Below are 24,039 nucleotides of genomic sequence, written 5' to 3' on the forward strand. Positions count from 1 at the left end.
CAGGATTCCTTGCGAATCGAGCATACGCAGACGTAACTAAGTATTCTGGTATGGGGCGTTTTCCGACCAAGGTGTTTACATGGCACAATATTCTGGTTAAAACAGGCGTATGCCAGGGGTTTTATTCGGAATATTCTCCAACCGGAATATGACCTTAATCGGGTTCGGTGCGAGTTTACATGACTCTCGCCTCGACTCTACTCGCCTCGACACAGTTTCAGTCGTTTTCCATTACAGCTGAGTACCACCTCGCCATGGGTGGAGTCGTCATAGCAAGGCAGCGCACCATCCAGCTCCCTCTGGATTCTTTGGGCCGCCACCAAGCACAGAAAAGTCTCCACCTCTTCATTTGACCACGGTACCAGTTTGCTATCCATTTTCCGACTTTGCCAACTTCAGTGATGATCAGTGCGCGCTGTTGACGTTTTTGACGGGTTTGGTTTTCGTGAAAGACTCTCTCTCATGTGTCATCACTCCCTGTCCAGTCAGTAGCCTGCATGGTGTTTATGTCACATTTCGGCTCGACTCAGCTCGCATGGAACCCTGGCCGAGTAGGTCCTAAAATAGTACCTGCTACCAGGTACTACCACGTAATGGAAAAGCTTACAAACTGAGTAGAGTCGAGCCGAGTAGATACTAGTGGAAAAGCACCATAAATGTGGTCATTGTCTCCACTTTAGGATTGGGAACATGAGTGTATGGCACTTAAGGTGGCTCTTCTTTGGCTCAGTTAAAGAGAGCAGTCAACCATCGCAGTAAATGAAAGGTGATTTATCATGACTTTGGGATGATTAATGTAGAGGGTGGTGAGTGTCGCATCACCAAAAAGCCACACCCTTTTTGGCAACATCTGTGCAAACATCACGGAACGGCCAGTAACTCCCCTTCCCAGCTGCTCATGTGGTCTCTGTGGCGCAATCGGTTAGCGCGTTCGGCTGTTAACCGAAAGGTTGGTGGTTCGAGCCCACCCAGGGACGCAGGCTTTTCATTCCTAAAGCAAAAACCATTGTAAATGTAGAATAAGGCAAGTGGTTATGGTACAAAGGCAAACTTCCGGCTAAGATGAAGAACATATGTGTATATAGCACTAACATGCACAAGGTTGGTTTGTGGAAACAGTTGTTACCAATAGGCCCGTTTCTACCAAAATGTTCCTGGTAGTATTTGGGGGGCAGGAACGTCCTCTCGCTCGGCCCTCTCACCTGTCGTGTCTCCACTGAGAGGGCCAAATAGGAGGAAGGTTCCAGGCGGTTGCGCGACCATGACTGGGGCATCAAAATGCGTGTTGTTAGCGTTAGCTAACGTCCGCTAAAGCTAACATTAGCGTCCCTAAAATGGCAGCTAAAAAGCCTGTTGTTAGCGTTAGCTAACGTTCCCTAAAGCTAATGTTAGCGCCCCTAAAAATGCCGGCTAAAAAGTGTGTTGTTAACGTTAGCTAGCACGTTAGCGTTGGCTGTGTTGCTAGGGACTCCTGCTTTCTGTTGACATCACATCGCACTGTGAGTAAACCCAGGAGTTTTTCGGGGCCGCTCAGAGTCCCTACCCCGAGGCAGGGCTGTTTTTTAGCCCCTGTAAAAGTTCAGGAACTCTCTCCTTCAGGGTAGTTCCGGCGGTGGAGACACGCGACAATGGCCATAGCCCCGTAAAATTACCCCGAAGTCCCTGCGGTGGAAACGGGCCTAATGATTTTACATGCATTTCTGGTTCAGAGAGGTGGTTCATTGGAACTTCAGTGGGTCTGTACTTCCCTAGACTTTTGGTGCTGAAGGACCTTTGTGTTTAGCCTATGGTAGGAATATAGTTAATGAAAGCCAATTCATTGCCCCTTTTTATGAACAATTTGTGCGTTCAGCTGTCAAGGTTGGTGGTTCAAGCCCAACCAAGGACACACACCTGTGCAAACATGAAGGAACGGTCAGTGACCGAAGGTACACTCCCCTTTCTATAGTCACACGGGGTCTCTGTGGCGCAATCGGTTAGCGCGTTCGGCTGTTAACCGAAAGGTTGGTGGTTCGAGCCCACCCAGGGACGCAGGCTTTTTGTTCCTAATGCCTTGTGGAACCAGTTGATCGGGGAATGCATGTGTCAGTGTGGGCAAAGTGTCAGCAATGACTGTGCAACCATATCTGGTTCAGACAGGTGATTTATTGGTACTTCTGTGGGTCAGCTGATGAGAGATATCAAATTTAAAACCAGAGATGGCTGTGTTACTTCGCATAGTGTTAGCGAGAGGTTCAGTGGAGATGGAAAATAACAGTCAAACCCCTCTAGAGAGCAAGAAGTTGTCCAACAGGATCCTGCTAGTTAATATTTCAGCCTTAAAAAGTTTTTTGATATATGGGATGAATATCTCCAAAATGGACTATTCAGAGACCTGCCCTTGTCCGTTGATATTGAGTTGATAATTCTATCAGAGTCCTCTCTCTTAATCTTAAATAACCATTCCAATCCCCATAAGAGACCCAAAGAGAACCCCAAAATGAGAGAAAAAAAAACTTTTCTATCTCAGTATGTGGTAATAGAAAAACAACGGTCTGTTGTTCCCAGTATGCCATTATAGAATGACAAGCATGCATGCACACACACACACACACACACACACACACACACACACACACACAAAATAACCAAATCCTCATGCCAGTAAAAATACTACATTAAACATCTGGAAACCGGATAAAGACTATGTTTTGTTTGTTTGTTTGTTTGTTTGTTTGTTTGTTTGTTTGGCACACAGCTGCAGTTACAAAAGATAAAGTCATCTTTTCCTCAGGAATCTTTTTTTTTTTTTTTTTGTCTAGACATATTTTATTTCTGTGAATAATATCACAAATTCACATATATTTAAAAACCTCATTTCCATCAGTGACTTCAGTATCAGCTTTTCCTGGTTTTATATCTCTGTGCAGTATTCAAATGAAGCTGAAGTCCAAAAGATTTAGCTGTGATTGAAAACTATGCGCCCAACGTGGGGCTCGAACCCACGACCCTGAGATTAAGAGTCTCATGCTCTACCGACTGAGCTAGCCGGGCTATAACACACCCTCCAACACCACCGTATTTGGCTGCATTATGTGGATGCACTGTTGCGGACTCCTCCCTGTGTTTCACTTCCCATCCCCCCCTGTAGGCTCACAGACAAAGCAGCTGCATGGTTGAGACCCGTGCAAGCTTGTCTCTGTGGCGCAATCGGTTAGCGCGTTCGGCTGTTAACCGAAAGGTTGGTGGTTCGAGCCCACCCAGGGACGAGAGAGATTTTTGTTTTAAAGTGGAGCATTTTATTGTTGTTTCTGTTGTTGTGAAGGTAATCTGTACTGCAGTACTAGTCTGGTGGCTGTCTCTGCAATTTGTTGGCTTCTTCTGATGAAATTTCTTACCACATTGAGGTTGCTTTGGAAACAGTTAGCTCACAGTCTTTGATGGTTAATAGTTTCATCCCAGAATTTAAAATAAAGTGGGATTGAAAAGTAATAGGAGTGTTTGTTTGCCACAATTGATTGAGAACACAGAAAGCCAAACAATAGATTCACTCGGCAGGGACTGATGGTCTTTTGCTAAAGCAGTTATAACTTGACTCCCAGCTTATCCTGTATTCCCCTCCCCCATTAGCTCCCAGGGCAACTGTTTACTAAGCATTGTCGCTGTTATGTTTGGCTTTTGTGTTTATATTGGGAGGAAAAAAAACAGGTGCAATAAAGAAGTCGTCCCTGGGTGGGCTCGAACCACCAACCTTTCGGTTAACAGCCGAACGCGCTAACCGATTGCGCCACAGAGACCACATGGTCAGTTGTTTTAAAGTGGGAATAATCACAAAAACCCTCCAGCTGAGACTAGACGGTGTGTCTGGTTTGGGATATCGAGATGCAAAACCTGAAAAATACAGCTAGTAAAATTCATAAAAGCAGCCTGAACTTAATGAAGTAAAAATGCCAGTGACTTGGTAAAATGCTATAAAATCTTGACTGCATCTAGTTACAGTGCATTAATGTTTACAGATGACATAAATAAATAAAATGAATAAAATATTTAACCTGGAAACTGATTGAATGACAAATTATGATTCACAGATTAATACATATATCAATAACATTGATATGGTACAGGCAAAGGGCAAAGAGGGGACAGCTGGTGACGTAAACACAAAGTACTCTATAGACCAGACCATCCCACTTCTGAGACTGCTTGGTTCAGGCTACATGGCCTTAGTTCAGCCTTCATTGGTTCAGCCTTCATGGACCTCAAAGGCTGGGTCCTTGGAAGGCTACAATAAGACATTACATGACATTGCTTGATGTCACGAAAAATATGCTTCTGTAAGGCGTCATATCCAAAGTATCTGCCTGAGGGCTGCAACAACAACAATAAACAATGGAAAGTCTTGATATTAAGAAACAGCCTCACACTTGAACACATCACACAGACTCACACATAAATATGAATATGAAATATTTCCCTACACAGATACAAGCTATATTGATAAAAAAGGCTTATGGGGAGCTAAATCCCTTTGCTCATCCATCAAAAGTAGCTATTCTCTCCCCTTTTGAATCCCAAGTAACTCTCACCTTAGGGAATATGATGCTTGTATTGACAACTTTCTAATAATTACTGCATGCAAGCAGTGGGAGTGAAAGCCTGTCATTAAAACACTTACCTGCACACTAACAAGCATCCAGCTTTTACCACCATATTCACATATAATTCCAGCCATCTGCCCACAGCTGCATATTCGGAAAAAGTCTGTAAAGAGTGTAAACAATTATTATTTTTTTTTAATGTCCTCGAACCACTGTTCCTTTGTAACAGTCTCTACTGCAGGGCAGTACACAGTCCCCTTGTACTGACTGTGTCCAGTCTCCGCTGTTCTGTACTGCCCGCATTTTTTGCACGTGTTGTGCAGCACTTTGCGGGTCAGCTTTCGGGCGACTGGAGCAGCAGGGGTGACACCTTGGGCCTGTGGAGCAGTCATCAGGACAGGCCCCTGAGATGTCACTGGACCCAGCATCACCAGCTGAGGTTCGGAGGGTGGAGCAGGGAGACGCTGCTGCTGCTGCATAATTAGCTGAGGGCCTAAGGGTGGAGCAGGAAAAAGCTGCTGCGGCTGCATCACCAGCTGACAGGCTGAGGGTGGAGCAGGGAGGAGCTGCCGCTGGGGCCTCACTTTGGCAGGCACTGGTGTTGGGACTGTAGGCGTGACCTTCCTCTTCATCTGCACCTGGCCCACAGTACTACTGGGCAGGTTGTACTGGTGAGCAGGGCCTGGCTGGAGGGGTGCAGATGGAGGAAGCACTTTAGCAGGGAGGAGAGGGTCAGCTGCCACAGACAAATGGCTTGGTAACTGCAGCCCTTGCATCACCACTGTGTTGTCCTGCTTCTTCACCCTTTTATTATGCCACTGGACCAGGGTGGTGTAGCTCACATCCACCAGCTACAGGGTGGTCTGCTGCATTACTGCGCCATTGGCCAGAATGTGCCGCCTGATCTTCCTGTAGTCATCCAGGATGAGATCCCATCTGGACACTGTGCCAGTCCCCTTCTTCTTGGGACTGCGGTGAATGTCACACAGCCTGATGAAGATCATTTCGATGAGGCGGCAGCAAACTGGCCACTGGGCAAGAGGGGCAGTGGTGGTGAGTGCATGCCTCTTCAGACTCTCCATTCCTGGGGTAAACTCCTGCCTCTTCTTTGGAGACCTGAACCTCCCTGTATCCAGTCTGCTCTGGTGTCTGGCAACAAACACCACCCGCTGCTTGTCATATGGTAGCAGGTTCTGCCACAGAGCAACAATGTTGCTCACCTTCACAAAATAGAGAGCATAACAACATATGAGAAGACAAAAACATGCTTAAGTGTGAACATGTATGACAGGGCACAGAAGGAAAGTAGCAAAACAATAAATGTTCCAGACCTGCTGGTTGGTGAGTGCCAGAGAGGGCTGGTTCCTCAGCTCCACCAGACACTCTGCCAAGCTGTCGACTCTGTCAATGCCTGGCAAGCCAGAGTCATCAACAGCCTACAAAAAAGAAAGAAACAAAATTTCAAAACTTGGACATCAGATAGTGTGATTTAATTTCTTTACACATAATTATGTATTTACATACCCCAAACTCATCAGGAGATGATGAATCAGGAGCTGAGCTAACACCTGGCAGTGGCATGGTGGCAGCAGACTGCAATGACACATCAGCCAGGGTGGACACGGCAGGCTGGGTGGACACAGCAGCCAGGGAAGACGCAGCAGGCTGGGAGGACGCAGCAGCCAGGGTGGACGTGGCAGCCATGGTTGATGCAGCAGGCTGGGAGGATGCAGCAGCCAGGGTGGACACAGCAGGCCGGGAGGACGCAGCAGCCAGGGTGAACGTGGCAGCCAGGGTTGACACAGCAGGCCGGGAGGAAGCAGCAGCCAGGGTGGACGTGGCAGCCAGGGTAGATGTAGCAGGCTGGGAGGATGCAGCAGCCAGGGTAGACACAGCAGGCCGGGAGGACACAGCAGCCGGGGTTGATGCAGCAGGCTGGGAGGATGCAGCAGCCAGGGTGGACACAGCAGGCTGGGAGGACACAGCAGCTGGGGTGGACACAGCAGCCAGGGTTGATGCAGCAGGCTGGGAGGATGCAGCAGCCAGGGTGGACACAGCAGGCTGGGAGGACACAGCAGCCGGGGTGGACACAGCAGCCAGGGTTGATGCAGCAGGCTGGGAGGACGCAGCAGCCAGGGTGGACGTGGAAGGCCGGGAGGACGCAGCAGCCGGGGTGGACATGGCAGCCATGGTTGATGCAGCAGGCTGGGAGGATGCAGCAGCCAGGGTGGACGTGGCAGCCAGGGTTGATGCAGCAGGCCGGGAGGACACAGCAGCCAGGGTGGACATGGCAGCCAGGGTTGATGCAGTAGGCCGGGAGGACGCAGCAGCCAGGGTGGACGTGGCAGCCAGGGTTGATGCAGCAGGCTGGGAGGATGCAGCAGGCAGGGTGGACACAGAAGGCCGGGAGGACGCAGCAGCCAGGGTGAACGTGGCAGCCAGGGTTGACACAGCAGGCCGGGAGGAAGCAGCAGCCAGGGTGGACGTGGCAGCCAGGGTAGATGCAGCAGGCTGGGAGGATGCAGCAGCCAGGGTAGACACAGCAGGCCGGGAGGACACAGCAGTCGGGGTTGATGCAGCAGGCTGGGAGGATGCAGCAGCCAGGGTGGACACAGCAGGCTGGGAGGACACAGCAGCTGGGGTGGACACAGCAGCCAGGGTTGATGCAGCAGGCTGGGAGGATGCAGCAGCCAGGGTGGACACAGCAGGCTGGGAGGACACAGCAGCCGGGGTGGACACAGCAGCCAGGGTTGATGCAGCAGGCTGGGAGGACGTGGAAGGCTGGGAGGACGCAGCAGCCAGGGTGAACGTGGCAGCCAGGGTTGACACAGCAGGCCGGGAGGACGCAGCAGCCAGGGTGGACGTGGAAGGCTGGGAGGACGCAGCAGCCGGGGTGGACACGGCAGCCAGGGGTGACACAGCAGCCAGGGAGAGCAGAGAAGAGGCAGCATCCAGTGACAGTGCAGTAGGTTGGGAGGAGACAGGGAAGCTCGGGTCATCGAGGAGACTTGCCACAACATCTTCCTCACCTTCATCCACATCCTCCAGCATGTCCTCCGTCTCCTCTGAGTCTGGGACTATATTCATTGGCTGACCAGTCTGACTCAGCAGGTAGTCAACACCAAGCAGCTCTCCTATGAAAAAGAACAGACACAGACATGCACATTATTTTCTGCATTCAAAGCATTCTATATATATGCTGTTTAATTTAATGTCAGAATGGTATCTGTCATATTATTAATGTATTTGCTTCTAAAATACAGCCTCATTGAACTTAAGTTAAAGCACTGATAATCCACAAACCAAAAGAATTTTACCAGTGTATTCGGCAGGTGGCCTGAAGGTTGGCACCAGTGCCTCACCAAACACCTTCAGGCTGTTGATGTTGACAGAGTGAGACACATCCCCGGCATAGGTGAGGAGAGATGACAGCTTGCAGGTGACCGCCGCAGCGCCCTGTGATGACCCCTCCTCCCTAGTTTTTGGATGTTTGTCTTTCCCTGCGTTCCAAATCGCATACTTATACTTTTTACTTTTAGTAGGTACTGCAGCTGCCCTTACAAAGTATGTAGTTTAGTATGAAATATGCATGCATATGCATACTATTGGGACACACTCCATGCGTCCTCCCTGAGCTCCGCCCCTCTCGCTCACTTCCTCCTCCGTCCGTAGCGGCAAATTTGAATGTTGTTGTCAAAATGCCGGTGCTGTTTCATACTGCGCTGTCCTCTGTCATATTTATTATCTTCTATCTTCCTGTCGCTTCTGCGGTCACTGAGCGAGTTTTGTGCGATATGTGTGTTTTGTTGTCGTCCGTATGTGGGCGTGGCCTGTACACGCAGTGCGACGTAACGTCCGCTGCACAAAGGATTGTGGGTCAGAATGGCCAGAGCAGCATGCTGAAATCCATACTGCGAAATCTGACCGGATGTAGTAGAACATCCTGGTACTCTTGGCATACTGCATCTGACATACTATGTATTGGGACACACTAAATCTTTTTTTCCCTACTAAATAGTATGATAGTATGAGTATTGGAACGCAGGGTTTGTTTCTCTTTGTAGGAAGCCTGCTGTTGGGAGTGGCAGAGGTGGGCCCAGTGGAGGAGCCACACCTGTACCCCTTTCCACTAATTGCTGCTTACTGCTATAAAAGAGGGCTGATGGGAGCCGCTTTCTCTCTCTCTCCCTGCAGACAAGATGGTGGTGTTTTGGGTGGTGGGATATTTTTGTTGGTTGATTTGGGACTGACATCCTCACTACAGCTTTTGTTTACACATTTAAATTAATTTTCTTTAAACCCGTAAGCATCTGTGTGGTCTCCCCTATCTTTTGTCTGGACTTTGAGCCGGTTCATGACAAAGTGGGGGCTCGTCATTCCTGGATTTAAGTCATTTTGGCTTGAGTATTTTGGATGGTGAAAATATTCACCTATGTAATCGTTGTGGGAGATTCACACAGATTTTGGTTGTCTGAAGAGAGAGCTTGTTTTGTTCCTGGTACGAAGGGTTGGCTGGTTCTAATGGAATGGCTTTGTTTTGGAGTTCTTTTCCCCTGGTAGGCTCTAGACAGCGGGTTCTGGTTAGGGAATCCGTTGTTCACAACAATAGTGTGGTGGTGAACGTGGTTAGAGCGTTCTGCTCGGGAACACCTTCAGTGGCTTTTGGGCGGTCGCTGGTTTAACCAGTTGCTTTCCCATCCCACTGAGTTGGAGTGTATAAGTACCCCCCACAATTAACTGCCTGAAGACTAGGGTTGAGGTAGGTAGTATTTGGGTGAGGTAGGTTGGGGGGATTGAATTCCAGTGTTGCCATTTTTGTTATGAACCAGCATTGGTGAGTATTGTACTGGTTTGGAAGTGTTTTTGAAAATGGCTTCTCTGGTGGAGGATTTTATTCGGGCTCCCTCCATGGAGTTGTTGAATCTGTGTACAAAGGACCAATTATTAAAGATTGCGGAGCATTTTAAAATTGAGGTGACTGACAAACGTTTAAAAGACACTGTAAAAACTCTTTTGGAAACTACATTGGTAGAAGAGAAGATTTTGTCTGAGGAGGTGAATAAACCTCATGTGTCTTCTCCTGCTGTGACCCCTGATGTTCTACATTTGAGCAGCAGAAGGAGTTGTTAATGCTGAAATTGGACCATGAGGAAAAGCTCCAGCAGAAACAATTAGAAGTTGAAGTGTTGAAACAAAAAAATGAGAAGACAAAATTGGAACTGGAACATTATAGGCTTAAGTTGGCGAGTGAGGGTAAACTGCCTGCTGGTGGTGCTGTTCATGAGAATTTGGGGTTTGATGTTGGAATTAATTTGAAACTGCTTCCTAAGTTCTCAGAAAAAGATCCAGACCTGTTTTTCTCTTTGTTTGAGCGGGTGGCAGAGTCCCGAGGCTGGTCTGACGAGGAGCGCACATTGTTATTACAGTGTGTCCTCACAGGTAAGGCACAAGAGGCTTACGCTTCTTTAACTGTTGCAGAGAGTAGGGTATATGATTTTGTGAAAACTGCAGTGCTGCGTGCGTATGAGCTAGTTCCTGAAGCTTATCGGCAACGATTCAGGAATTTGACTAGGATGGAGCACCAAACCCATGTTGAGTTTGTACGGGACATGATTGTGCAATTTAATCGCTGGTGTTCTGCTTCTGGTGTAAGAACTTTTCAAGAATTATGTGATTTAGTAGCACTTGAACAATTTAAGACCTGTGTGCCAGAAAGTATTGCAACTTATATAAATGAGCGGAAGGTAAAAACCCCACAGGAAGCAGCCATTTTGGCTGATGAGTTTGTTCTGACCCATAAGACTACATTTGGTGAGGTTAATGTGCAGCAGGATAGGTTCCCAGCACACATGGGTCAGCATGTGTCACAGGGAGAGTTCAGTTCATCCAGGCCCATACGGAGTAATTGGAAGAAAAATGAGATCAATTCAACTTGCAACTACTGCCAGCGTAAAGGGCATTGGAAAAATGAATGTCCTGCTCTCAAAGGAAAAGCAGAGGGCTCTGGTGCCACATCGGTAAAGCCTGTTGCTTTGGCTGCTTCTGTTGTGCCTGTAACCCAGTTAATGCAACAAAGTGAGGGTTGCGTTGAGGCCCTGTGTCCTATTGTGGGTGAGCCCGAGATTAAAGGTGATTATTCAGCTTTTATTTCGGATGGCTGTGTCGTTGCCTGGAGGAAATGAAGTACCAGTGAAAATTTTGAGAGACACTGGTGCCCTGCATACCTTTGTCTGTGCGTCAATTCTTCCTTTCTCTTCACATACTAACACTGGCAATTTCATATTGATGAGGGGTATGGGGATGACTATAATTCCAGTCCCAGTGCACACAATGGAGCTTGTTTGTGGTTTGGTCACTGGGGAGGTGGCAGTTGGGGTGCGGCCAGCATTGCCTGTTGATGGGGTTGACATAATTCTGGGGAATGACCTGGCAGGAGACAAAGTGTGGGCGGATGTTCCACCACCTAATGTGATCACTCAGGTACCTGTGTCACTGCCTTCAGAGCCAGGCATGAGAAATTCTGAAGGGCCTGAATTGGAGTTGTTTCCAGCATGTGCAGTAACCCGAGCTATGCTTCAGGCAAAAGCTGAGGCTGATCAACAGGTCAAGGGAGAGGAAAAAATAGTTGCAATACCCGTGCCCCTTGAGTCCATTTCCCGTACCGTGCTGGTGCAAGAACAAAAGTCTGATTCATCATTGACAGCCCTGTTTGGGCTGGTTTCTCCTGAACAGGACATGGAAACGGCGGCGCAGGGATATTTTGTACAGGCTGATGTTCTTGTGCGTAAATGGTGTGCACAGGATGACCATGGTGTGGGGGAACCAATTGTGCAAATTGTGGTGCCTGAAAAGTTCAGAGAAATTGTGCTGAAAGTGTCTCATGATGGTGTGGCTGGTCATATGGGGGTTCGGAAAACATACAATAGAATTTTACATCATTTTTTTTTGGCCCCGGTTGAAGAGAGATGTATCAGCTTATATAAAATCTTGCCACACTTGCCAGCTGACGGGGAAGCCAAATCAAACTGTAAGTCCAGCACCACTGTGTCCTATTCCCGCTTTGCACCAGCCATTTGAGTACTTGATTATGGACTGTGTGGGTCCACTGCCGGCTTCAAAGTCTGGAAGTCAATATTTGTTGACGGTGATGTGCCAGGCTACCCGTTATCCAGCAGCCTACCCCTTGCGCTCTATTACAGCCAAGTCTGTTGTGAAGGCATTGTCTCAGTTTATATCTGTGTTTGGCATTCCTAAGGTCATACAAACTGACCAGGGTTCCAATTTTCACTCTAAATTGTTTTCGCAGGTTTTGCAACAACTTCAAATAAAACATAATCAGGCATCGGCGTATCATCCTCAGAGCCAAGGTGCTTTAGAGCGCTTTCACCAAACTTTGAAATCACTTTTGCGTGCGTACTGCACAGAACTTGATTGCGACTGGGAGGAGGGCCTGCCTTGGCTGTTGCTGGCTGCAAGAGAGGTGGTTCAGGTGAGCACTGGTTTTAGCCCAAATGAGCTGGTTTTTGGGCACTCGGTGCGAGGACCTTTGACAGTTTTGCAAAGTGGTTGTCAGCAGTCTGAGCCTCCACAGAACTTAATTGATTATGTCAATGGTTTTAGGCACAGACTCTATATGGCGGGGAAAATGGCAAAACATAGATTAAAGAAGTCTCAAAAGAAAATGAAATCCCTGTTTGACCGTAAAGCAAAACAGCGGCAGTTCAGTCCCGGAGATCAGGTCATGTTTCTTCTTCCAGTTGTGGGTTCGCCGTTCCAGGCCCATTTCTCTGGTCCATTTACAGTAAAACAGCAAATTTCTGAACAGGACTACTTGATTTCCATGCCTAAAGGGAAGTCTAGGTTGTGTCATGTTAATTTGTTGAAGCCTTACTTTGCTCGTGGGGCCTCTGCCTCTGGCTCCCCAGTGGTCGGGTGTGTAAAACCGGCCCTGTGTGTCAATACAGAGGTGTCTATGCCAGTGGGGGTGAGTTGTGGGGAGGGAGAATGGCCGACTGTTGGGAGTGTTCTGCAGATACGGCTAAATAACTCAGAGGCATTAAAGTCTTTGTCGTCTGAACTTGGGCACTTGGAGGAAGCTAGGCGCAATGAGCTTGTTTCTCTCATAAATGACTACCCAGCACTGTTTTCTGACACACCATCACAAACACATCTTATTGAGCATGACATAGATGTTGGTGATGCTCAGCCCATCAAGCAGCGCTTTTATCGTGTTTCCCCAGAAAAGAAGGCCCAACTGGATAAAGAAGTTCAATACATGCTGGACAACAACTTAGCAAGTCCCTCCAACTCAAGTTGGGCATCTCCCTGCTTGCTGGTCAGAAAACCTGATTTCACTTTTCGTCCATGCACAGATTTCAGAAAAGTTAATAGTGTCACTAAACCAGACTTGTTTCCTTTGCCACGCATGGAAGATTGTGTTGATCAAGTCGGTTCAGCTAAATTTGTGAGCAAATTTGACTTACTTAAAGGATACTGGCAGGTGCCACTGTCTCTGCGGGCCCAGGAGATAAGTGCATTCATAACTCCTTCCGGCTTGTATTCCTATAAAGTAATGCCCTTTGGTTTAAGAAATGCCCCAGCCACTTTCCAGCGGCTACTGAACCTTGTTGTGGCCGGACTGACTGGTTGTGCTGTGTATTTAGATGATGTGGTCATCTTTAGCGACACTTGGGAAGATCATGTGCAGAGGATACGGGCCTTGTTTGACAGACTGGTGTGGGCCCGTTTGACTGTCAATTTGGCCAAATGTGAGTTTGCCAGAGCTACAGTTACCTACTTGGGCAAAGTAGTGGGGCAGGGGCAGGTTCGTCCAGTTGAGGCAAAAGTGGAAGCAATCCAGAATTTCCCTCCTCCGCCGACTAAAAAAGAGCTAATGCGTTTTCTTGGCATGGTGGGGTATTACAGATGTTTCTGTAAGAATTTCTCCTCAGTTGTGGCGCCTCTCACAGACCTTTTAAAGTCTAAAGCAAAGTTTATTTGGTCAGCCAAGGCTCAGTGTGCTTTTGACAATGTTAAAGCTCTTCTGTGTTCTTCTCCTGTTTTGGCAGCACCTCAGTTTGATAGGCCTTTTTCTTTGCAGGTAGATGCCAGTCATGTGGGGGCAGGAGCAGTATTGCTGCAGGCTGACAATATGGGGATTGAGCGGCCAGTTGGTTTCTTCTCTAAAAAGTTCAATTCCTATCAACTGAACTACTCAGTCATTGAGAAAGAGGCCCTAGCTTTAATATGGGGACTACAGCATTTTGATGTGTATGTCAGTTCTGGTTCCCCTATGGTGGTGTACACTGATCACAATCCCCTGACCTTTTTGCGTTTTTTACAAAATCCCAATCAGCGCTTAATGAGATGGGCGTTGTTTTTGCAGCCTTATAACTTGGATATTCGCCATATTAAGGGTACTGAAAACTTGATGGCTGATGCCCTTTCTCGTGCCTTTTAGATGCATGTTGTACAATGCTTCTGTGTTTGCAATTTGTTACCTCCCAGTACTATGTAGTGGTTCCTTTTGACTACTAAATCTTGAGAGTGTTATTTACTGTATAATTTTGGCGGAGTACCTGGTTGGTCTCCGCTCTTATGCGGGGGGGGTGTGATGACCCCTCCTCCCTAGTTTTTGGATGTTTGTCTTTGTTTCTCTTTGTAGGAAGCCTGCTGTTGGGAGTGGCAGAGGTGGGCCCAGTGGAGGAGCCACACCTGTACCCCTTTCCACTAATTGCTGCTTACTGCTATAAAAGAGGGCTGATGGGAGCCGCTTTCTCTCTCTCTCCCTGCAGACAAGATGGTGGTGTTTTGGGTGGTGGGATATTTTTGTTGGTTGATTTGGGACTGACATCCTCACTACAGCTTTTGTTTACACATTTAAATTACATTTATTTTCTTTAAACCCGTAAGCATCTGTGTGGTCTCCCCTATCTTTTGTCTGGACTTTGAGCCGGTTCATGACAGCCCCGATCCTGGTTCCATCTGTTCAGGCCTTCCAGGAGGTACAGCTGGAAGTTCAGTGCATTTGCACTGGTTCCTGAAGAATATGGTTTTGCTTTTCAATCTGAATAATACTCATTAAAAAAACATGCAAACTATTTAAACTACCATTCATTAGAAAGACACAAACCTGGAATGAATCTGTTCAGGTGGAGATGGAAAGACTCCAGGGATGTGGACCCTCTAGCACAGCGGTACCTCGTCAGCACGATGCCCCCCTTGGTGGTGGTGGTGCCTACCTCTGTGTATAACTGCACACCTGGGATGTCCTGGATGCACTTGATGTGCCGTTTCTGCACACGCCAAATGTGCTCCATCCGCACCTGGTCAAGAAGTGGCACCCCCATGAGGTCTCTCCCGTTTGCCCCACCAACTTTCTGCAGCAGCTGCTCAATGAGGTTGGTGGTGGCTTCCTCACCGCGTGCCCTCCTGCGGCAGTACTGGCTCAGCTCCTTCTTACTGATATTCATGTCCACCAGATGATCAGTAATGGCTGGCACACCCTCCTGCATAAGCTGCTGTCTCTTTGCCTGCCGCAGTAGAGTGAGGTCCCGTGCATCCCACTCAAAGATGCATGCGGACAGGCAGCCCATGAATGTGGGGTAGAGGGGATGTGCATCTGTGGTGCACCCAACAGCCATTCTCCTCATAAAGTGCCAGATGTCCAGCCGTATGTTGAGGTTTGGCCACTGCCCAAACCTGGTCTGCAACTTGCTGGCCCCCTCACTGATGCAGCAGCCTGAGTCCACATAGAGCAGCACTGGTGGTGGAACAGCTGCCTGGCGGTACCGCTCCATCACACCAGACACCATCTTGTCCAGTCCTGGCCCCTCCTGCACCGACAGGACACTGGTCAGGATCTGGCCGACCTCATTCCCAATTGAGGTCACCCAGAGAGCTGTCCCCCTGCCATGACCTGCCAGCTTCTTAGTGATCTGGAATTTGACAACAGTGATTTTAGGATGACGCATTATTTTTACATTATCTATAGCAGTGTGTATAGATTTTCTTCACAACACACATTTATAATAAACGCAGACGTAATGTTCTCACTGACAACAACGTTAGTGTGTATATGAGAGTATATATTATGTATACAGAAATCTATTACACAGTCATATCATTTATTACCTTTTTGGTTGAGTCCATCTTTAAGATGGAACCAAATGTGCACGTGATGCTGGCCTTAATGTGGTCAATGCGGGACAGAATGTCTCTGCCGTACACAGACAGCAGCCAGCGACTGGTGGGGATGTCGATGGGCTCCGGGGGTTTCTGGCAGACCACTGGGAAAAGGCTGGGTCGATCCACAAAGTCAGCACACTCCCCAAGATAGTGAGCCAGCCGGTTCAGCCATTCCTCCCCATGGTTCTCCTTCAGCTGCTTTATCAGTCTTGCTGGACTGTTGCTGAGAGTCCAGTCCCGAAGCAGCCGAATCACACGGATGTCACAGGCATACCTGAAAGCACATTTCATTTCATTATTAGTTTATTTAAAACACAGAGAGTGTACAATAAATGAAATGCACCAGATATAGCACAGTGCTAGTTTCCATCTGTAACCCCTGGGCATGTATGTGAAGCACATGTGACAAAATAAAAATAATTCCACATAACTCCAATAATAGTGACTCAGGGAGTCATTATCAGAACCTTAATGGCAACATGACTGATTAAAACTTAGACACTCTCTGATATTTATGGGGATAGCTTTCCCTGTTTTTGTTCCTGTAATTGAACAGCAGTCTGAGCTAATTTTGTCTCCCCTCATTGATTAACTTATTTGTCTTATTTCACAATGAGCTAAAGGGTGGGGGAGCTAAACCATGCAGTATCTTAGAAAATAAACATACATTGGTTAAAAACAAAAAAATGTCACTCACTTGCGGGTCAGAATCAGGCGGAACATCTTCTGGTGCGGCAGGTCCAGCTGGTCCCGGACAGTCTGACTGGTAGACAGATAGTTGAGAGAACACACAGTGCACCTGAGTGTCTCTGTCACCATCAGGTAATACCTGTCGATGTCCAGGATCTTCCTTGCCCTCTTATGGACACCGTAACCTGTCAGCTGCTTCCCACAAGCTGGGCAGAATACCCTCACCCTCCACAGGTGGTAGGGCATCCACACCATCAGCCGTTGGGTGAAAAAGCGGTCAGGTGTCGGTGCCTGGTGGTAAATGAGGGCCGGGACAGGGGGCTCGTACCACAGCTTCAAATCTGGCCGCAGTTTGCCAGAGTGAAAGAGGGTGCTGGAGATCCACCTCTGGTCCTGCACAGGGATGATCTTGCTCATTTCACCCGGCAAATAAAATGAAGCTGCTGCAGTGGCTGGCTGACCTCCTCAAGACTCATCCTGTTTGAAGGACAGCAAGTTAGCTTATTGCTTAAATAGATGGCTTACAAAAGAGTCAGACCAATAAATAGATGCTGTACTCACCGAAGCTCCTGCCAGGCTGGTGTTGACAGCAGGACTCACCACGGATGGAGTAGTACTGGGGGTCCTCACAGAGGATGGAGGAGAAGGAGCAGGGGTGGGTGTCCTCACAGAGGATGGAGCAGGGCTATGTGTCCTCACAGAGGATGATGGAGGAGAAGGAGCAGGGGTGGGTGTCCTCACAGAGGATGATGGAGAAGGAACAGGGCTATGTGTCCTCACAGAGGATGGACGGGGAAGAGAAGGAGAAGTGCTGGGTGTCTTCCTAGCCACTAAATTGGGCTTCAGTGTCTGTGACCCACCAAAGCGTGATTTAGTGAACTGAAAGGAGAAACAGAATGAATTTTATGATGCAATGCATAGAAAATAATTCATAGAAAATCTTTATTATTATGAAAGTATTCACCATTGACAAACTTAGAGGCGGCCGCAGGAAAGAGCGTGGGGCCACAGACTGAGGGGCTTCAGCAGATGTCCCAGCAGCAGACCCAGCAGCAGAGGACACAGACTGAGGGGCTGCAGCCCGAGACTGAGTAGCAGCAGGCTGCTAAAGCAACAACATTATGACATGTAAACAGCAACAGCATAACAGCATTTTAACAGGCATGCAATTCATTAACACTAAGAAATTTTAAATAGATTACCTTAGTGGCATGGAACCCACAATTGCAGACTGTGGACCCTCCAAAGAGGGTAGTCTGTCCACCGGCCTGCATGGGGCATTTCTCAATCTGAAATGATCAGAATTGTTATTTAGCTTGAAGAAACAGAGTACATTGTCCATTGTCTGATTGATATTATCTGTACCATTACACTGGCCATTTTTCATCACGTGACCTGCATACTAATGACTGTTATTAGGGAATAGGTACAAAGTTAGCTAAACTTTACCTTCTGATAGAGGTCATACCACTTTCGCTGCCTTGGGGCCAGTCTATTGCCTGCTCCTGAGGGCCAAACCCTGGAGCTGGCAAAAGCCCTCAGCCTCGCCAACCACTCTTCGTCTCCCATGCCCTTGTGGCTCTTTGGTTTAGTGCTCATCTAAAGATAACATAAAGATAAAAATAATAACTTAGGTTCAACTACGTATTGCGGCACAAACATAGTGTACTGAACACGTCCATACTTATTACTTATAACGGTGACATAATTCTGTTAGTTAAGCAAACCCCTGATAACTTTTTTTTTTTTTTTTTTAATTCAGATACAGTAATAACATGGAAATACAGTCATTTTTACCTAGTCTGCGGGTGGGCTAATAAATCCCATTATTCATTGGAGGTATTTTTAAATGAATGTCATTAGGCAAGTAGCTAAATAACTAGTTAATAATTGCACTAGAACAGTAACTTAGGTCAACAAGTAAACACTGAAATGGGAAAATGCACTGAACACTGCAGCGTATAAACACACACTAATGTAAGGTTAACACGTCAGTCATAATAAGTTATGACCACCTCACACCCAAAGGTCGGATGACAGAAGTGTGCCACAACTCTAGCAAAACTCTCCTGATTTTATTCCGACATAGATTTGTCTGTGACTGAGATTTTTTTTCAGGCCTTGCTTGGTGTAACATAACTTAAGGCCGCCATTACAGTGCCGCTATAGTTACTAGTCGGACGTCTCAAACGAGTAAACTAAATGAAGTGGTTAAATATCTGATACGGTGTCTCTTGAATTAATGAGAATACTTTTCCTGTTACTGTAATACCGTAATTATAATTAACTTGATAGTTACTCATAGCTATCCACGCCGAGTAATTTTAGAAGCGTTAGCGATGGCTATCTGTGCTGACTGAAGTTACCATTTAACAGTAACGTGACACACAACAGTAAAATGATTAAAAAAATGACTTTAAGTGACAGATAGGAAAATGAAATATCTGACTATTTAAGAAGAAAAAGAGCGGGTATTACATTTGAAATAGCTAGCGAAAACGGTTGCTGTCCGCTAACTGAAGTAGTCGTATAACTGTAATGTGACACATGCTGACACAATTACAAAACGTATTTTGTGCCGTGGAAATATAACATGTATGACTATGTAAGAACTAAACTGAAAACATTTAATGGTTAGGAAGCTTACTTTGTCGACGAGTTGTCTCCGGGAGTCCTGTGCCGTTAGCACAGTGAGTCGCAACGTCAATGCCAGCCTGCAGCCCCGTGATAGGCTACGTCCAACGTTGCCCTGCGACGTGATTGGTCTGTGTCCAATGTGAGATTGGAGCGAGGCCAATCGCTCCAATCTCACATTGGACAGCGAGTATCACGATTGGAAGATGAGATTGGAAAGTGACAGCCGATCCTGATCCAGGTAGCGCCACAGAGACCACATGGTCAGTTATTCTAAAGTGGGAATAATAACAAAAACCCTCCAGCTGAGACTAGACGGTGTGTCTGGTTTGGGATATCGAGATGCAAAACCTGAAAAATACAGCTAGTAAAATTCATAAAAGCAGCCTGAGCTTAATGAAGTAAAAATGTCAGTGACTTGGTAAAATACTATAAAATCTTGACTGCATCTAGTTACAGTGCATTAATGTTTACAGATGACATAAATAAATAAAATGAATAAAATTTTTAACCTGGAAACTGATTGAATGACAAATTATGATTCACAGATTAATACATATATCAATAACATTGATATGGTACAGGCAAAGGGCAAAGAGGGGACAGCTGGTGACGTAAACACAAAGTACTCTATAGACCAGACCATCCCACTTCTGAGACTGCTTGGTTCAGGCTACATGGCCTTAGTTCAGCCTTCATTGGTTCAGCCTTCATGGACCTCAAAGGCTGGGTCCTTGGAAGGCTGCAGCCCCTGAATTGAGACACAGCCTTCTTGTCAGTTCTGTCTTTGTCTGGTCAATGTCCTTGCCATGTTTATGTTGTTTCTGTGTTTCCTTGTGCCTGTGTTCCTTGTGCTCCTAGTGTATATTAGGGCCTACTCGCATTGGCAAGTTTGTTCCGCACGCAAGCACGTTTGCCCCTAAAATCCGGGTTATTTGACCAGTGTGATTGCTCCGTTCCGTGCTTGAATACAGTATACATCCCTCGTTCTGCCACGGTTGGAGGGGGTGTGCTTCAGCATGGTACGGGCGCATACACGAGCACATGCACGGTCATGCACACAGCGCGTGGACGTAAATCATGTAACTTTCCTCCTGCCTCTTCAAAATTTTTTAATCCATGCAGCACGATTATCGGCGAATGGCTGCAACCGCTGTCAGCAGTGCTGCTGCAACCGCGTGGCGATCCTGGCAGACCTGGTGCCAGCCGGCACTGCGCCGGCACCGGATCTTACCATGTGGTCTCTGTGGCGCAATCGGTTAGCGCGTTCGGCTGTTAACCGAAAGGTTGGTGGTTCGAGCCCACCCAGGGACGTAGGCTTTTCATTTCTAATGCGCTTGTGGAAACATCTTGAGCAAATGTGGTAGCTAGGGGTTAGGACAGGGGTGTCAAATACCCCTTTTCCACCGGGGCTGGTTCGGAGCCGGTGCCTGACTTAGCACCAGTTTTTTGGTTTTCCACCGCCCGAGCTGGGGCCAAACTGGTGCCAAACTGGTTCCAAACTGGTGCTAGGCAAGCACCGACTCCGAGCAGGGGCTAAACAGGAGCCAGAGAAAGAACCGATGACGCGGCCCACTGCGTCATTGGTGGGCGGGGTTACAAAACAAAACAGGAACTGCAAACGCTATAAACATAAACAATAATCCCCGAGAAGCCGTGGGTTATACTGATTTTACAGCGGCATGGAACGCGGCTCAGCAAATTACATATAAGGATGAGAAGCACCCGTTTTATAACTAAACATCGCTGTCATTCGTTCCGATCACGAATCCGACAGGTAGCCAGCAATAATTGTGTTTTTCGCCTCTGTATTGAAATGTAGGCTTGTAAAGACACAAGCAGTATTTGCATCACTAATAAATCCAGATCCTGCTCCACCCGGGGCCAGAAACTGTATCGGGAAAGCAGCGTTATATGCTTGACTGAGACGCGGCTCACGAACATCATCCCCGACTCACTGATCAGTTTCACCGGCTTCAGGACAAGACGGGCGGACAGAGACAGAGACGCTGCAGCCACTGTATAGTATGAGTGTGCAGTTTTATGTGTGTTGAAGTGATGAAGCTGCCGTGACAATGTAATTTCCTGCAAAGGATTAAGAAAGTATCATTCATTCATTCATTCATGATGGTTATTGTGATTCTGAGCGGGCGTCTCGCGCACCCGTCATTACGTTTTCCGAAGACGTCATGACGTGGCTCTGACTTGGCTCCACTTGGCTCTTGGCTGGTGGAAAAGCCCGGTGGAGAAACCGGTTCTTCGTTGGCACCAGTTAAGCACCGGCTCTAGCACCAGCTCCGAACTAGCACCAGGTTTTTTTCTGGTGGAAAAGGGGCAAAACTGGTGCCATGGAGGGCCGAGAGGCTGCAGGTTTTCATTCCAACCGAGAACTCCACCAGGTGATTTCACTGATTACCCCACCTCCAAGCAGAGAGGCGGGACTAATCAGTGAAATCACCTGGTGGAGTTCTCGGTTGGAATGAAAACCTGCAGCATCTCGGCCCTCCATGGCACCAGTTTGACGCCCCTGGGTTAGGAACATCTGCATGGTACAAGGTAGGTTTGTGAAAATGGTTAATTGAGGAATGTAAGGGAAGTGTCACTAATGACTGTGGATGCATCTTGTGTGGGTCAGTTAACGAGAACCGTCAACCATTGTAGTTAATGTGCCTCTTTCTACATTGAGCATGTTTACATGCACACCATATTCCGATTCGGGTCAATTTTCTGGTTAAGGAAATTTTCCGAATGTGTGTATATGTGCTGCAGCAACTGGAATATTCCATTTGCATGTTACTTGGCATATTCCAGTGTTTCGGCGTATTCCACGCTCTTATTTAGCAATACGCCTTGATTTTAAAAAAAAATAAGTAGGGAATGAATCACTATCTTTAATAGTAACATGCACTTGTTTTTCCCATAGTCCTCATGAAATTATGGATGAGATGCTCCAACGGTGTCCTGAGGGCTGTTGTAATTTCGTTAAGGCACAGTTGTCAGTGGCAGGGAAGAAGGTCAGAGGAAGAAGATTTGACTGGCAGATGAAGGATCTGGGACTGCAAATATTGTACAGCAGCCCAAAGGTATACCGTCAACTGAAGGCAACATTTGCTCTTTCCTCTACAACCACGCTTGGACGTTACGTTACGTGGACGAGTGGGATATTTCTTTGTAAATACCAATTTATGAAATTAGAACAATCAGCTTCACCCAATTGAACAATTTCAAGATTTAACAAAATTTGATTATTCAACTTATTTGTTCCGACAGCCTGGCTTCCTGCAGGGAATTCTCTCTCAAATGGCAGTCATCACCACCACCATGTCCCCTGTGGAGAGGATGTGCACAATTGTCGTTGATGAGATGGCAATCAAGAGGCAATTTGACTATGACAAGAGACGTGATGCCATTTATGGCATTTCTCCAGCAGCCAAACAGGCTATGGTTGTCATGGCTAGGGGCATTTTGGGGAAGTGGAAGCAGGCAAGCCATACCATTGAAAAAAATTTGTTTTGGTATTGCTGTGTATATTAAAAACGCATTTACCTAAACCATGTCTCTCAACAGGCCATAGGATATTTCTTTTCCTCAACTTCCATGCCAGCGGAGGACATTGCTGTCGTCATTAAGGACGCTATTCGCCACCTATGTCACATAGGGCTGACAGTGCGTAGTGCACAGAGATTTTAAAAAAGCATTAAGATGTAGCAGCATTAACAATGCACTACTGGATTGTGTGAACTTCCACTCCAACCTTGTATTGACAAAATATATTAAACTATTTCAAAGGTGCAGGCAGTAGTATGTGACCAGGGAAGCCCCAATATGAGGGCCATGCGTCACCTTGGAGCTACCCTGGATCCTCTGGGCGGTGAGGAGTCCCACTGCATTCTGGTGGGGGTTCAGAGGGTACCAGTGATTTTTGATGTCCCTCACCTGCTGAAATCCATCAGGAACAACTTGTTCAAATATGGCCTACAGGTAAGCACAGTAGACAAACCCACCACAATTGTAATGACTCATAATGAACATACAAGATATCACAATGATTCACACACCAGCTTGTATTTATCTATGTTCTTAGACACAAGGGAAAAATGTTCATTGGAGCCATATCTCTGGATGTTATGAGCTGAGCGAGCTTCACACCATCAAAATGGCCCCAGAACTCATTGAGAAGCACATCTGCCTGCCTTCTCAAGGATGCGTGTTAGTTTGGCCACACAAGTCTTTAGCCACACTGTCTCTGCTGGTAAAGTTTCACATGCATTATTCATTTTTTTCAATAACTAATCACTAACTTTCAATAACTAAATGTAGATTCTTATGTGATACTGACCATCTATCATATTGTCCCATGTGTTGTGACCCAGGCATTTCTGCAATGGTAACATTGCAGAGACTACCAGCAGAGGCAAAAGACACAGCAGAGTGTATTGAAAAAATAAATCGCCTCTTTGACGTGCTATTTTTGAGGTAATCACGTAAATAAACACCTGAACTTCACAAACATGTGACTTATTAATTACACCCTACCTACCGTTGCCAGGTGGGAAATGTAGGATTATCGTACCAGAGGCTCAAAAATTATCGTATTTTGAGGGAAATTATCGTACACCTGTGATAACCAAAATAACAAGCCTAATGATACACTATTGTCAAATATAGTCATTCGTGCTTCAGAACGGTACAGAACAACTGGGCTTAATGTGAGTGCACCCTGAAACACCAATCACACTTGACTTCATGTGACAACGGTCGACCACACTTGACACCAGGTGACTCCAATGACTCTTGATGATGATCATTAACAGCTAGGAGCACTTACATTAGTGGTATCTATGACGCTGACAACGACCCCACAGAGGTTAAATACCGACTTTAAATACGACTTTGCTCTAACTCTACCTGCGTTGGTGGTTCAAGCCCTCCCAGGGAAGCAGGCTATTCA

The 24,039-nt window shown here is 46.9% G+C and overlaps 6 non-coding genes across 6 annotated transcripts; 4 read left to right on the forward strand and 2 right to left on the reverse strand.

Annotated features, from left to right (window-relative positions):
- Positions 1–903: 903 nt before the first annotated feature.
- trnan-guu (transfer RNA asparagine (anticodon GUU)) lies at positions 904–977 on the forward strand. Its single transcript has one exon. It is a non-coding gene; the product is annotated as a tRNA-Asn (tRNA).
- Positions 978–1,957: 980 nt separating this feature from the next.
- trnan-guu (transfer RNA asparagine (anticodon GUU)) lies at positions 1,958–2,031 on the forward strand. The gene has a single exon. It is a non-coding gene; the product is annotated as a tRNA-Asn (tRNA).
- A 929-nt stretch (positions 2,032–2,960) lies between these two features.
- trnak-cuu (transfer RNA lysine (anticodon CUU)) lies at positions 2,961–3,033 on the reverse strand. The gene has a single exon. It is a non-coding gene; the product is annotated as a tRNA-Lys (tRNA).
- A 141-nt stretch (positions 3,034–3,174) lies between these two features.
- On the forward strand, positions 3,175–3,248 carry trnan-guu (transfer RNA asparagine (anticodon GUU)). Its single transcript has one exon. It is a non-coding gene; the product is annotated as a tRNA-Asn (tRNA).
- Positions 3,249–3,702: 454 nt separating this feature from the next.
- On the reverse strand, positions 3,703–3,776 carry trnan-guu (transfer RNA asparagine (anticodon GUU)). Its single transcript has one exon. It is a non-coding gene; the product is annotated as a tRNA-Asn (tRNA).
- Positions 3,777–20,328: 16,552 nt separating this feature from the next.
- trnan-guu (transfer RNA asparagine (anticodon GUU)) lies at positions 20,329–20,402 on the forward strand. The gene has a single exon. It is a non-coding gene; the product is annotated as a tRNA-Asn (tRNA).
- Positions 20,403–24,039: the final 3,637 nt, after the last annotated feature.

This window comes from Myripristis murdjan, chromosome 18 (assembly GCF_902150065.1).
Source record: "Myripristis murdjan chromosome 18, fMyrMur1.1, whole genome shotgun sequence".
Classification (NCBI taxonomy): domain Eukaryota; kingdom Metazoa; phylum Chordata; class Actinopteri; order Holocentriformes; family Holocentridae; genus Myripristis; species Myripristis murdjan.